Source organism: Misgurnus anguillicaudatus, chromosome 9, assembly GCF_027580225.2.
Source record: "Misgurnus anguillicaudatus chromosome 9, ASM2758022v2, whole genome shotgun sequence".
Classification (NCBI taxonomy): domain Eukaryota; kingdom Metazoa; phylum Chordata; class Actinopteri; order Cypriniformes; family Cobitidae; genus Misgurnus; species Misgurnus anguillicaudatus.
Genome location: NC_073345.2, coordinates 30697147 through 30710476, shown reverse-complemented (window position 1 = coordinate 30710476; position 13330 = coordinate 30697147). Strand labels below are relative to the sequence as shown.

Genomic DNA, 13330 nt, shown 5'->3' with positions numbered 1-13330 from the left:
CAGGTCCATGTACTACACTGTAACAAATTTCTGTAGTTTTCACAGCATTATTACTGTAAAATGAGCAAATGCTTACTGTAGAACTTGTATACAGCATGTTGCTGTAGATCTGCAAAGCATCATGGTCTTTTTCAACGGCGGGTAAATTCTACAGTAAAAATATTTTTCCTGTGAATCACAATACAGCAATTTCTAAAGGATTTTTTTCTTCAGCCAAGGAAAGCTACGAGATTCCACACTTTCATCTGAATTTTTACTTCAGAAAGGTAAATTTGCTAATTTAATTCCAAAGTTTACTCTTGTAAAGTCTGTTTGTTCAACTTTAAGAGTGCACTGAGAGAGAATGAGCAGCACACTTCACCGTCTTGTGTGTGCATTTTGTAATTTTATTACCACAAATATATATTTCTGCATGATTTCGATATATTTTCTAGTTTGGCAACATTTTATAATGTCATTAGTTTAGAGAAGGATAATAATTTAATAATAATAGTAATTGGCCGTGTCTCAATGCTTGTTTCAGAATATTAACATTTATAAAGTTGACTGTTATTCTTAGTTAATAGTAAATTGTTTAATATGCTTATGACTTGCGAATCTAATGCTCAGTTAATTTAAATAAACCAGGGTTGATGACGTATGCGAGTGCGACCTCCGCAGGCTGGAACCAGTCTCTCGAGCTGAAAGAAGACGCAGCTGAGGAGATATGAGGTAAGACTTATCCAGTCTTTAATTTAATTATAGCGTTAGCATTGTGAACCAAAATTAATTTAAAAGTGTGTATTTTTGTATTTATTGGCGCGATATTCGTTTAAATCTCACGTTTTGCTCGCTTACGTTGCTGCCTGAGGAAACGGAGCGGGCCGATTCGAAAGAAAGCATAACACACATTTTTCATAATTTCACGATTTTTTTTACCTTTTCTTGGTCACAAAGTGTAGTTTTAGGACTAGTTCAGTCGAGAATGTATATGTATTATATTTAAATCTGCAGTCGATTGGTAAAGATAGCGCCTGTTTGAACGTTTGCTTAGTGAGATTCGGTACGAATGAGAACCAAAGCATGAGCGGACATCAGTGTTCACTCGCCCCGCTGACTACCGCCCTCTCTGGGCTACATTTCTGACAGATTCCCTGGCTCTCATGTTGGCCTTGTTTGTTTTTGATGGTCAAAATGAGATCAAATCAGCAGTATTTGGTGTCATAATGAAACTATTAATCGTTTTCTTATTCATATTTAGTGTCTTTTGTGTTTGTTATTGTTTTGGCGTGAGGTGAAAGTTAATAAAACTATAATTTTACAATGTTACTATGCTTTCCTATTTATTCTTAACGCGATACGAGCACTCGATTATTATTACACCTTGTTCTTGTCAGAAATATATAAAACGGTTATTTATCAGTGTCAGAGAGATGTTTTTGCATGCTGCTTTTAAATATATCAGTGGCAATATCTCATAACATGTTTAAATACTAATCACACGAAAAAGTAAATGATCAATGTCCACAATTAAAAGATGATGTGCTTACATGCATTTCAACGGAGTTTTCGAGTTGTGATAAGAGATATTGCTTCAGAAAAAAATACTTAACATTCCTCTTTCCAAGTGTTAATCGTCCACACGATGTGACAAGACATAACTCCCATTAAAGGTGCAGTGTGTAATTTTTAGAAGGATCTCTTGACAGAAATGCAAAATAGTATACAAAACTATATGATCAGGGGTGTATAAAGACCTTTCATAATGAACCGTTATGTGTTTATTAACTTAGAACGAGACTTTTTATCTACATACACTGAGGGTCCCGTTACATGGAAGTCGCTGATCTTTGACGGAAAAGTTGCTTCCGATTGGGATTCACAGACTGATTTAGCTATAGGCTTGTCGCGATAGTCTGTGAAACGGTGATTACTGGTGCTTCAGCCTCTCACCGTTTAGATCACTTGCCCCCCGCGACACCGTCTTTCACCAACGTTTTGATATTTTTCTTGTAATTAAATCATTTAGTTTCGTTAGAGAGAGCAAACACTTACAACTGAATGGTCTTACTCGTTTTTGTCATAATATTTATTGGGCCGGGCGTATGCAAGCGCTGCATTTAAACAGTTGCGTGATTCAAAAGTGAAAGTAAAATGCGCACGTCTGCATGAGCATTTATAAGCCCCTCCCACATGGTGATATCGGTATCATCGGATTTGTCACGTGCTGATTAACCGGTGGGAAAATTCTGTCACCGCAGCAACCCTAAGGAGCTAGTGAACTAATGAGACGGCGCGTCTGTGTTTGTCCGTGTTTGCGTGCAGTTTTTCCATTCAGAGATGAGGCTGTTTAAAGGACCTCCATTCACTAGGTGGCGGAATGATACGAAAGGTGAAGCGGTTACTGTGCCGTTATCAGTAGAATATCGCATAGCTCTTAGCCAATCAGATTCGAGAACCAGAAAGAACTGTTGTATAAATTAATATATCAAACATGTTAAAGTGCACAGAAACCATGCAACAGGAAGAAGCTGTTTTTCTCTTGGTTGATGCAAGTTATTTTTGTACAGTATTGACACACTTTTACTCTTATGAATATTGTACTTGTGATTTCTAAAAGTTATTTTTTTGTTTGTTTATTTTGTGTTACAGCAAACTTCCACCTACAGTAAGCAGATGCTGAGGCCCAGATTTCCATGCTAAGCACTCCAAGGCTCATCATGCTCGGTATGATCCCAGCACTCAACATAATAGATGCCAATTTTAGGGGTTACTTCATCTATAAAGCGTATTTGTATCAAGTCACTGTGTGAACAAAGTTTTATGTCATCTTGCACGTATATTCCAAAATTCTCTAGTGGTTATTGATCTAATAGGAAAGAAAGAGGTAGTTATGTAGGGCTAGTGTTTTCAATTAATTTTGCTTATGTAAAATAGTAAACCATACCAGATTGAATACTGTGCAATGTCAACTTTTATTTAATATTTTTTAGGAGAGTCCAATCTGAGGGCAAAAAATGGATGCTTTCCATCGAGTGCAGAGTTCTCCTCCAATTGAGTGACGGTTGTGATTTCACTTCTGCTCTAGCCTTTTTTGTGTCATACTATGTATGAGGCAGCCACTACATTGGGATTTATCCAGAGGTAAGCACTTATTTGTTTTTTTTATATAGTTTTGACTAAGAATGGGAACAAATATTTGAGTACTCATTCTTTAACCAACTACCCGATTAGTAAAATACTTCTTAAAGTGTTTTTTTTTAAATGAACTGTTGTGCAATTGTTAAATATCAAACGTTTAATTTAACTCGCCATGCAAAAGGTAGAAAAGCAGCACAGCTAGTCTAATACAGTGGCAGCCGGTGACTTCTTTTTTTGAGGGCGTTTGTCACAACATGTATGTAGCCCATCATGTGTGTGGTTCGTCATTTCAAAATATGTGTTTGGCGCGTCGAGTGAAACAATACTTTTCCATTCACAAATTAACAAATATTTACCATAAATTTCACTGTTGTATCACTAACTGTAAACTGTAAACTCCACAAACCACCAACAGAGCATATAAAAAAATTTAAATTGTTTATTTAAAAGTAAATCTAGGGCTGCAGCTATCGATTCTTTTTGTAATCGATTAATCTAGCAGTGAATCGATCGATTAATCAAGTAATCGGATAAAAATTTTGTTTGTGTTTTTAAACAACCAAAACAAATAATGCATAACGAAAATGACGTGGCTGTAAAATGTTCAAGCATTTGGCTTTTATTTCTAAAAAAACCAGAGGTATTTGGCTCCAAAAAATAAGCCTATTCATTTAAAAGTTTATAAGTGCCAGTGCCAACAATTAAGCACTTTAATTTATTAATATGCATAACAGGTTTCATGCTGTAATCTAGCACTGACATCAAAGTAAATATCTGGTTTATGTACATTTCCACACCTGCAGCATTTACCATTAGGCTACTAACATATCTAATATAATATATCATTTCTGGGGTGAGCCTATTTGCTATGGTAACAACCTGTGCGCGCGCACGTGCACCTGTGTTTCTGTGTGCACGCGTGCTGTGCTTGAGGAAGAGTGACACCCCAGTCAGACGTTCAGTTGCTTCATTGCATTTTGGTACGGCAGAAAAACATACATTCCTTTTCAAAAGAACGCTGCATTTGGTTTGCATCACTTGCATTGCGGTGCATTTTAGGTTAAGAATCCGTTCGAAAAAACGCGTTACGACATCACGTCCCGCTGTATACAGTAAATGCATGCTGAAATTATTGTTGCGTGGCTACATAAAAGTTTAAGCATATGTGATGCATTGCGCGATCAGTCTGACTCGCGTGAGAGAGAATAACTTCCTTATGCTAAACTCCAATAAGACAGAGATTATTATTATGGAACAAATATGTCAGATTACAAGTTGCCCATATATGATTGCACTGTGGTGCCGTTTTTTTGGTACACACACCTGTAAAGTGCATGCGTGTTTGTGAAGGGGTTCTTTTTTAAGCAATTGAACGTGAATACGAAAACATCAAAGCTAAACATCATATCTAGTCAAACCGCATAACGACATCGCTACAAATACAGTATGGGATTAAAATCAGCGGAAGCTATGTTACCTTGTTTCATCTACGCTTGGTGAAACAGCAGGATGTTTTCGGTTCAGATGCTGAATGTAATGATCCCAAACTTTAAACATTCTCTCTCTGCCGTTTATGGACATATTCGCTCCGCCATCGCGCCAACTAAATTCAAAATGTACCACGCGCTATGATGTGCTTCCTGAACATTGAACAACAGTCCGTGTGAATCAGATCTCGGCGCGTGTAGTGCGCGTCGAATTTAACGAGGCTTCGAGGCAGAATTTTTGCCTCGAGGAATTTTTTGAATCGAGTAAATCGAGTAACTCGATGAATCGTTTCAGCCCTAAGTAAATCACTGCGATGTAAACTTTTATGTATATGTCATCAACCCATCTGTCTTGCTTTTACATTAATAGTCAATTTCTTTCATTACAGGGTAGAGTCCAGCCCAGGAAGTCAACTAGTTTATGTCCAGATTTAAAAGAATAATATTTCTGAAAAAAAGGTCTTGGAGAAAAACAATATTCAGGTTTGAAATCCTGCTGTAAATGTAAATCATTTAACTTTTATGCATTTGTAATTTACCAGAAACTTTTTAATAAATATTGATTGTTTTGTGTGTTCAGAAAAAGTGTTTTTGTATGTTCAGAAAAGTGTTGAAATTAAATGAAACATTCACAGAAAAATGTTAACATATTTAAAAAAATGTATATGTTCAGAAAAGTTTTGAGATGTTCACAGAAAAAATGTAACACAAAAAATGTATGCTATGCTATTTTTAATTTATGAATTTTTGTAATTTAAAGTGATAAAATAAATGGCATTTTTGTGACAAACAGTGTCTTCATTTTACAGTACACAAAATAAATGCAGTAATCCCTATTACAGTAGTAGTTATGAAATACAGTACTGTGATTATTACTTTAAAAGAGTTTAAAGTAATTTTAATTTTACTGCAATTACATTTACAGTAAGAATACTGTGAAATGAAATACAGCAACTTACTAGCTAATTGCTGCCAGCAAGTTACTGTATTTTTCACAGGATTCTTTTTACAGTGTACCCCAATTTGAATGTGATCCACGGTCATTTCACATTCATCTTTCATGAACTTTGAGGACTTTACTGAAAAATTTGTGACATTTAGCAGATTCTGCCCACAAACCAGTTGGCCTTTTTTCTGAATTGCCTGAGGCCAGCATTAAGCAGATTTGAAGCAAAAGTATTTGATGAACGTATACATTTTTATTTTTTTTTTAATAGTGACAGATACAAAAAAAGATTATTACATAAAGAACAATCTGATGCCTGTATCACCATTGTTTATAATTTGCAACACCTGTTCCTCTGCTACACAAGTCCTAAGAGAATTTAATTAATATCATGTGGCGTTTAGAGGCTTTACACAAAGAGCTCTACACAAAGAACACTACATAAGACGTATACAGTAATGGCACAATTTGATATTCTGCTTTGTAATTGTGCACAGTTCTGAAATAACTTAAATATTACAAAATATGTTTCTAATTATCCAATGTAAAAATAGCCTTTGTTCATATGTTTTCAATCTGCACATTAAAACACATATACTGTAACTCTGTCCAGTCTATATCTTATCTATCCATCATGACCATTAAAGTTACAAAGTTCAGAATAAAGTAATGGGTTTGTCACCTGAAGAGTTAATGCTCGCTCTCGCTCTCCCTGTTGATCTTTATGAATCCTTGCGCTGTATGTCTTTCTGAGTTGTGACAGTGTTTATGTACTGCATCAAAAGCTATATGTCACATAAACTATGCAAATATGTACGTCTGAGTATTTTTTTAACATTTGCAAGCAATGTAGTTCAACATTTATCTTAATTTTAGTTACATTTAAACTTTTCTCATAAAACTTTTCATATATCAGTACACATTTAACCTTTACATTTATGCATTTGGCAGACGCGTTTTATCCATATACTTTTAGAAAATAATTACAAAAGCTGTCGCTAGGTTGGTACCCTTACCAACAGTATATGTTTGTACCCAAGTACTGTACCTCATATTGGTAAAAAATTCATATGAATTTTTAAGGTTACCATCCCATTGACTGTTTTTGTAGGCTACATTTTTTTCTAACACTGTAAAAAATTATATCATAACATACAATTTTTATGAAATCATTTTTAAAAAGTAAGTTTTTTTTTTATATAAAGTATGTCAAAACTTAAAATAGTAGGTAGAATTGACTTGCAAAAAGAAGTGTTTTTTACAGTGCACCATGTATTTAATTAGGGCCCGAGCACCGAGGAGCAGGCCAGAATGACCTGCACCAAAAGGTGCGAAGCCCTATTGTTTTTGCTCGAATTTATTATTATTTTTTTTATTTTTATTATTATTATTTTTATTAGGGCCCGAGCACACCAGGGTGTGAGGACCCTATTGTTTTTGCTCCGTTTATTATTAGGGCCCGAGCACACAAGTGTGAGGACCCTATTGTTTTTGCTCCGTTTATTATTATTATTATTTTTCTTCTTCTTCTTCTTCTTCTTCTCCGAAATGGATCGCATTTTTGAGGGCCTAAACATACCCGAAAACTCATGAAAATTTGCACACTCATCAGAAGTGGCGAAAATTTACATGTAGTATAGGCGTCAGAAGTGGGCGTGTAGAAATGGCTCGATAGCGCCACCTGCAAAATTTCAAAAGAACAGCCCCCCCCCCACTACGAAAAACGTACAGATACGAAATTTGGTAGGGTCATCTAGCACCCCAAGACCTACAAAAAAGTCTCTTGGAGCGAAGCTCTAAACCCCACAGGAAGTCGGCCATTTTAAATTTTTTCTGTCATTTTTTGACATTTCCAAGCGTCGTAGTTTAACGAACTCCTCCTAGCGATTTAATCCGATCATTATCATATTTGGTCAGTCTCATCTAAAGGCCTTTGCGATGCTAAATTGCGGAGATCTTGACTTTTCGTGGGAGGGTGTGTCCGTGGCGGCCTGACAAAGTTCGACATTTTCGCCATGAAACAGGAAGTTGTTATAACTCAGGCATACAATGTCCAATCTGCTCCACACTTCACATGTTTGATAAGGGTCTTGACCTGAACACATTTTAATGCCAATATTCAGCTTCAGTCATAGCGCCACCTAGAGGTAGCAGGAAATGCCATGTTTTACGCTGTGATTTACTGCTCTTAGAGATTTAATCAAATCATCATCATATCTGGTCAGACTGATGTTAAGCCCTTTGCCATGATAAATTGTGAAGATCTTGACTTTTCGTTGAAGGGCGTGTCCGTGGCAGCCTGGCAAAGTGTGATGTTTCGCCATGAAACAGGAAGCTGTTGTAATTCAGGCATACATTATCTGATCTGCCCCCGACTTCACAAGTTTGATAAGGGTCCCGGCCTGAACACGTCAATATAACAATAATCAGGTACAGTCATAGCGCCACCTGCTGCACACAGGCGGTGTGGCACATTTTTTGTTCTTTGAATATCCACCTATATTTACCCACTTTAATTCATATCCCCCTGGTTCACTGCTTAACTAATGCCATAGGGTGGTGGTGCACATGCGTGCGAGGGCCCTTCCATCGCTGCTTGCAGCTTCAATTCTTATTAGGGCCCGAGCACACAAGTGTTAGGACCCTATTGTTTTTGCTCCGTTTATTATTATTAGGGCCCAAGCACCGAGGAGCAGGCCAGAATGGCCTGCACCGTGGGTGCAAAGCCCTATTGTTTTTGCTTCGTTTATTATTATTATTATTATTATTATTATTATTATTATTATTAGGGCCCGAGCACACCAGGGTGTGAGGACCCTATTGTTTTTGCTCCGTTTATTATTATTATTATTTTTCTTCTTCTTCTTCTTCTTCTTCTTCTTCTTCTTCTTCTTCTCCGAAATGGATTGCATTTTTGAGGGCCTAAACATACCCGAAAACTCATGAAAATTTGCACACGCGTCAGAAGTGGCGAAAATTTACATGTATTATAGGCGTCAGAAGTGGGCGTGTAGAAATGGCTCGATAGCGCCACCTGCAAAATTTCAAGAGAACAGCCCCCCCACTACGAAAAATTTACAGATACGAAATTTGGTAGGATCATCTAGCACCCCAAGACCTACAAAAAAGTCTCTTGGAGCTAAGCTCTAAACCCCACAGGAAGTCGGCCATTTTGAATTTTCTGTGTCATTTTTTGACATTTCCAAGCGTCGTACTTTAACGAACTCCTCCTAGCGATTTAATCCGATCATTATCATATTTGGTCAGTCTCATCTAAAGGCTTTTGCGATGTTAAATTGCGGAGATCTTGACTTTTCGTCAGAGGGTGTGTCCGTGGCGGCCTGACAAAGTTCAGCATTTTCGCCATGAAACAGGAAGTTGTTATAACTCAGGCATACAATGTCCAATCTGCCCCACGCTTCACATGTTTGATAAGGGTCTTGACCTGAACACATTTTAATGCCAATATTCAACTTCAGTCATAGCGCCACCTAGAGGTAGCAGGAAATGCCATGTTTTACGCTGTGATTTACTGCTCTTAGAGATTTAATCAAATCATCATCATATTTGGTCAGATTGATGTTAAGCCCTTTGCCGTGATAAATTGCGAAGATCTTGACTTTTCGTTGAAGGGCGTGTCCATGGCAGCCTGGCAAAGTGTGATATTTCGCCATGAAACAGGAAGCTGTTGTAATTCAGGCATACATTGTCCGATCTGCCCTATACTTTACACTTTTGATAAGGGTCACATCAATATAACAACAATCAGTTACAGTCACAGCGCCACCTGCTGCACACATGCGGTGTGGCACATCAAAGTTCCTTTAAATATCCACCTATATTTACCCATTTTAATTCATATCCCCCTGGTTCACTGCTTTACTAATGCCATAGGGTGGCGGTGCACATGCGTGCGAGGGCCCTTCCATCGCTGCTTGCAGCTTTAATTAGGGCCCGAGCACCGAGGAGCAGGCCAGAATGGCCTGCACCGTGGGTGCAAAGCCCTATTGTTTTTGCTTCGTTTATTATTATTATTATTATTATTATTATTTTCCGAAATGAATCGCATTTTTGAAGGCCTAAACATGCTCAAAAACTCATGAAATTTTGCACACGCGTCAGAAGTGGTGAAAATTTACATGTGGTATAGGCGTCAGAAGTGGGCGTGTTGAAATGGCTCGATAGCGCCACCTGCAAAATTTCAAGAGAACAGCCCCCCCGCTACGAAAAACGTACAGATACGAATTTTGGTAGGATAGTCTATCACCCCAAGACCTACAAAAAAGTATCTTGGAACTAAGCTCTTAACCCCACAGGAAGTCAGCCATTTTGAATTTTCTCTGTCATTTTTTCACATTGCCAAGCGTCGTACTTTAACGAACTCCTCCTAGAGATTTAATCCGATCATCATCATATTTGGTCAATCTCATCTAAAGGCCTTTGTGATGTTAAATTGCGGAGATCTTGACTTTTTGTTGGAGGGTGTGTCCGTGGCGGCCTGACAAAGTTAGGCATTTTCGCCATGAAACAGGAAGTTGTTATAACTCAGGCATACAATGTCCAATCTGCCCCACGCTTCACATGTTTGATAAGAGTCTCGACCTGAACACATTTTAATGCCAATATTCAGCTTCAGTCATAGCGCCACCTAGAGGTAGCAGGAAATGCCATGTTTTACGCTGTGATTTACTGCTCTTAGAGATTTAATCAAATCATCATCATATTTGGTCAGACTGATTTTAAGCCCTTTGCCGTGATAAATTGCGAAGATCTTGACTTTTCGTTGAAGGGCGTGTCCGTGGCGGCCTGGCAAAGTGTGATGTTTCACCATGAAACAGGAAGATGTTGTAATTCAGGCATACATTATCCGATCTGCTCCAGACTTCACACGTTTGATAAGGGTCCCGGCCTGAACACATCAATATAACAATAATCAGGTACCATCATAGCGCCACCTGCTGCACACAGGCGGTGTGGCACATCACTTTCCCTTTGAATATCCACCTGTATTTACCCACTTTAATTTATACCCCCCTGGTTTACTGTTTTACTAATGCCATAGGGTAGCGGTGCACATGCGTGCGAGGGCCCTTCCATCGCTGCTTGCAGCTTTAATTATTATTATTATTATTATATTCCGAAATGAATCGCATTTTTGAAGGCCTAAACATACCCGAAAACTCATGAAAATTTGCACACGCGTCAGAAGTGGCGAAAATTTACATGTAGTATAGGCGTCAGAAGTGGGCGTGTAGAAATGGCTCGATAGCGCCACCTGCAAAATTTCAAGAGAACAGCCCCCCCACTACGAAAAACGTACAGATACGAAATTTGGTAGGATCATCTAGCACCCCAAGACCTACAAAAAAGTCTCTTGGAGCAAAGCTCTAAACCCCACAGGAAGTCGGCCATTTTGAATTTTTTCTGTCATTTTTTGACATTTCCAAGCGTCGTACTTTAACGAACTCCTCCTAGAGATTTAATCCGATCATTATCATATTTGGTCAGTCTCATCTAAAGGCCTTTGCGATGCTAAATTGCGGAGATCTTGACTTTTCGCTGGAGGGTGTGTCCGTGGCGGCCTGCCAAAGTTCGGCATTTTCGCCATGAAACAGGAAGTTGTTATAACTCAGGCATACAATGTCCAATCTGCCACACACTTCACATGTTTGATAAGAGTCTTGGCCTGAACACATTTTAATGCCAATATTCAACATCAGTCATAGCGCCACCTAGAGGTAGCAGGAAATGCCATGTTTTACTCTGTGATTTACTGCTCTTAGAGATTTAATCAAATCATCATCATATTTGGTCAGACTGATGTTAAGCCCTTTGCGGTGATAAATTGCGAAGATCTTGACTTTTCGTTGAAGGGCGTGTCCGTGGCAGCCTGGCAAAGTGTGATATTTCGCCATGAAACAGGAAGCTGTGGTAATTCAGGCATACATTATCCAATCTGCCCGCGACTTCACAAGTTTGATAAGGGTCCCGGCCTGAACACGTCAATATAACAATAATCAGGTACCGCCATAGCGCCACCTGCTGCACACAGGCGGTGTGGCACATCAGTTTCCCTTTGAATATCCACCTGTATTTATCCACTTTAAATCATACCCCCCTGGTTTACTGCTTTACTAATGCCATAGGGTAGCGGTGCACATGCGTGCGAGGGCCCTTCCATCGCTGCTTGCAGCTTTAATTAGGGCCCGAGCACACCAGGGTGTGAGGACCCTATTGTTTTTGCTCCGTTTATTATTAGGGCCCGAGCACACCAGTGTGAGGACCCTATTGTTTTTGCTCGGTTTATTATTATTAGGGCCCGAGCACACCAGGGTGTGAGGACCCTATTGTTTTTGCTCCGTTTATTAGGGCCCGAGCACCGAGGAGCAGGCCAGAATGGCCTGCACCGTGGGTGCAAAGCCCTATTGTTTTTGCTCCGTTTATTATTATTTTTCTTGTTTGATCTACTCCAGACTTAACACGTTTGATAAGGGTCCCGACCTGAACACGTCAATATAACAATAATCAGGTACCGTCATAGCGCCACCTGCTGCACACAGGCGGTGTGGCACATCAGTTTCCCTTTGAATATTCACCTGTATTTACCCAATTTAATACATACCCCCCCGGATTACTGCTTTACTAATGGCATAGGGTGGCGGTGCACATGCGTGCGAGGGCCCTTCCATCGCTGCTTGCAGCTTTAATTATTATTATTTTTCTTCTTCTTCTTCTTCTTCTTCTTCTTCTTCTTCTCCGAAATGGATCGCAATTTTGAGGGCCTAAACATACCCAAAAACTCATGAAAATTTGCACACGCGTCAGAAGTGGCGAAAATTTACATGTAGTATAGGCGTCAGAAGTGGGCGTGTAGAAATGGCTCGATAGCGCCACCTGCAAAATTTCAAGAGAACAGCCTTCCCACTACGAAAAACGTACAGATACGAAATTTGGTAGGATGATCTAGCACCCCAAGACCTACAAAAAAGTCTCTTGGAGCGAAGCTCTAAACCCCACAGGAAGTCTGCCATTTTGAATTTTTTCTGTCATTTTTTGACATTTCCAAGCGTCGTACTTTAACGAACTCCTCCTAGCGATTTAATCCGATCATTATCATATTTGGTCAGTCTCATCTAAAGGCCTTTGCGATGCTAAATTGCGGAGATCTTGACTTTTCGTTGGAGGGTGTGTCCGTGGCGGCCTGACAAAGTTCGGCATTTTCGCCATGAAACAGGAAGTTGTTATAACTAAGGCATACAATGTCCAATCTGCCCCACGCTTTACATGTTTGATAAGGGTCTTGAAGTGAACACATTTTAATGCCAATATTCAGCTTCAGTCATAGCGCCACCTAGAGGTAGCAGGAAATGCCATGTTTTTCGCTGTGATTTACTGCTCTTAGAGATTTAATCAAATCATCATCATATTTGGTCAGACTGATGTTAAGCCCTTTGCCGTGATAAACTGTGAAGATCTTGACTTTTCGTTGAAGGGCGTGTCCGTGGCAGCCTGGCAAAGTGTGATATTTTGCCATGAAACAGGAAGCTGTTGTAATTCAGGCATACATTATCCGATCTGCCCCCGACTTCACAAGTTTGATAAGGGTCCCGGCCTGAACACGTCAATATAAAAATAATCAGGTACAGTCATAGCGCCACCTGCTGCACACAGCCATTGTGGCGCATCAGTTTCCCTTTGAATGTCCACCTATATTTACCCACTTTAATTTAATTCATTCAAGGGCCCTTCCATCGCTGCTTGCAGCTTTAATTAGGGC

General features: G+C 39.1%; 1 long non-coding RNA gene across 1 annotated transcript; it reads left to right on the top strand.

The window, feature by feature from the left end:
- The first annotated feature begins 655 nt into the window (after positions 1 to 655).
- LOC141366240 (uncharacterized) lies at positions 656 to 5397 on the top strand. Its single transcript, XR_012371342.1, has 4 exons — positions 656 to 711; positions 2632 to 2706; positions 2973 to 3123; positions 4997 to 5397. It is a non-coding gene; the product is annotated as an uncharacterized lncRNA (long non-coding RNA).
- Positions 5398 to 13330: the final 7933 nt, after the last annotated feature.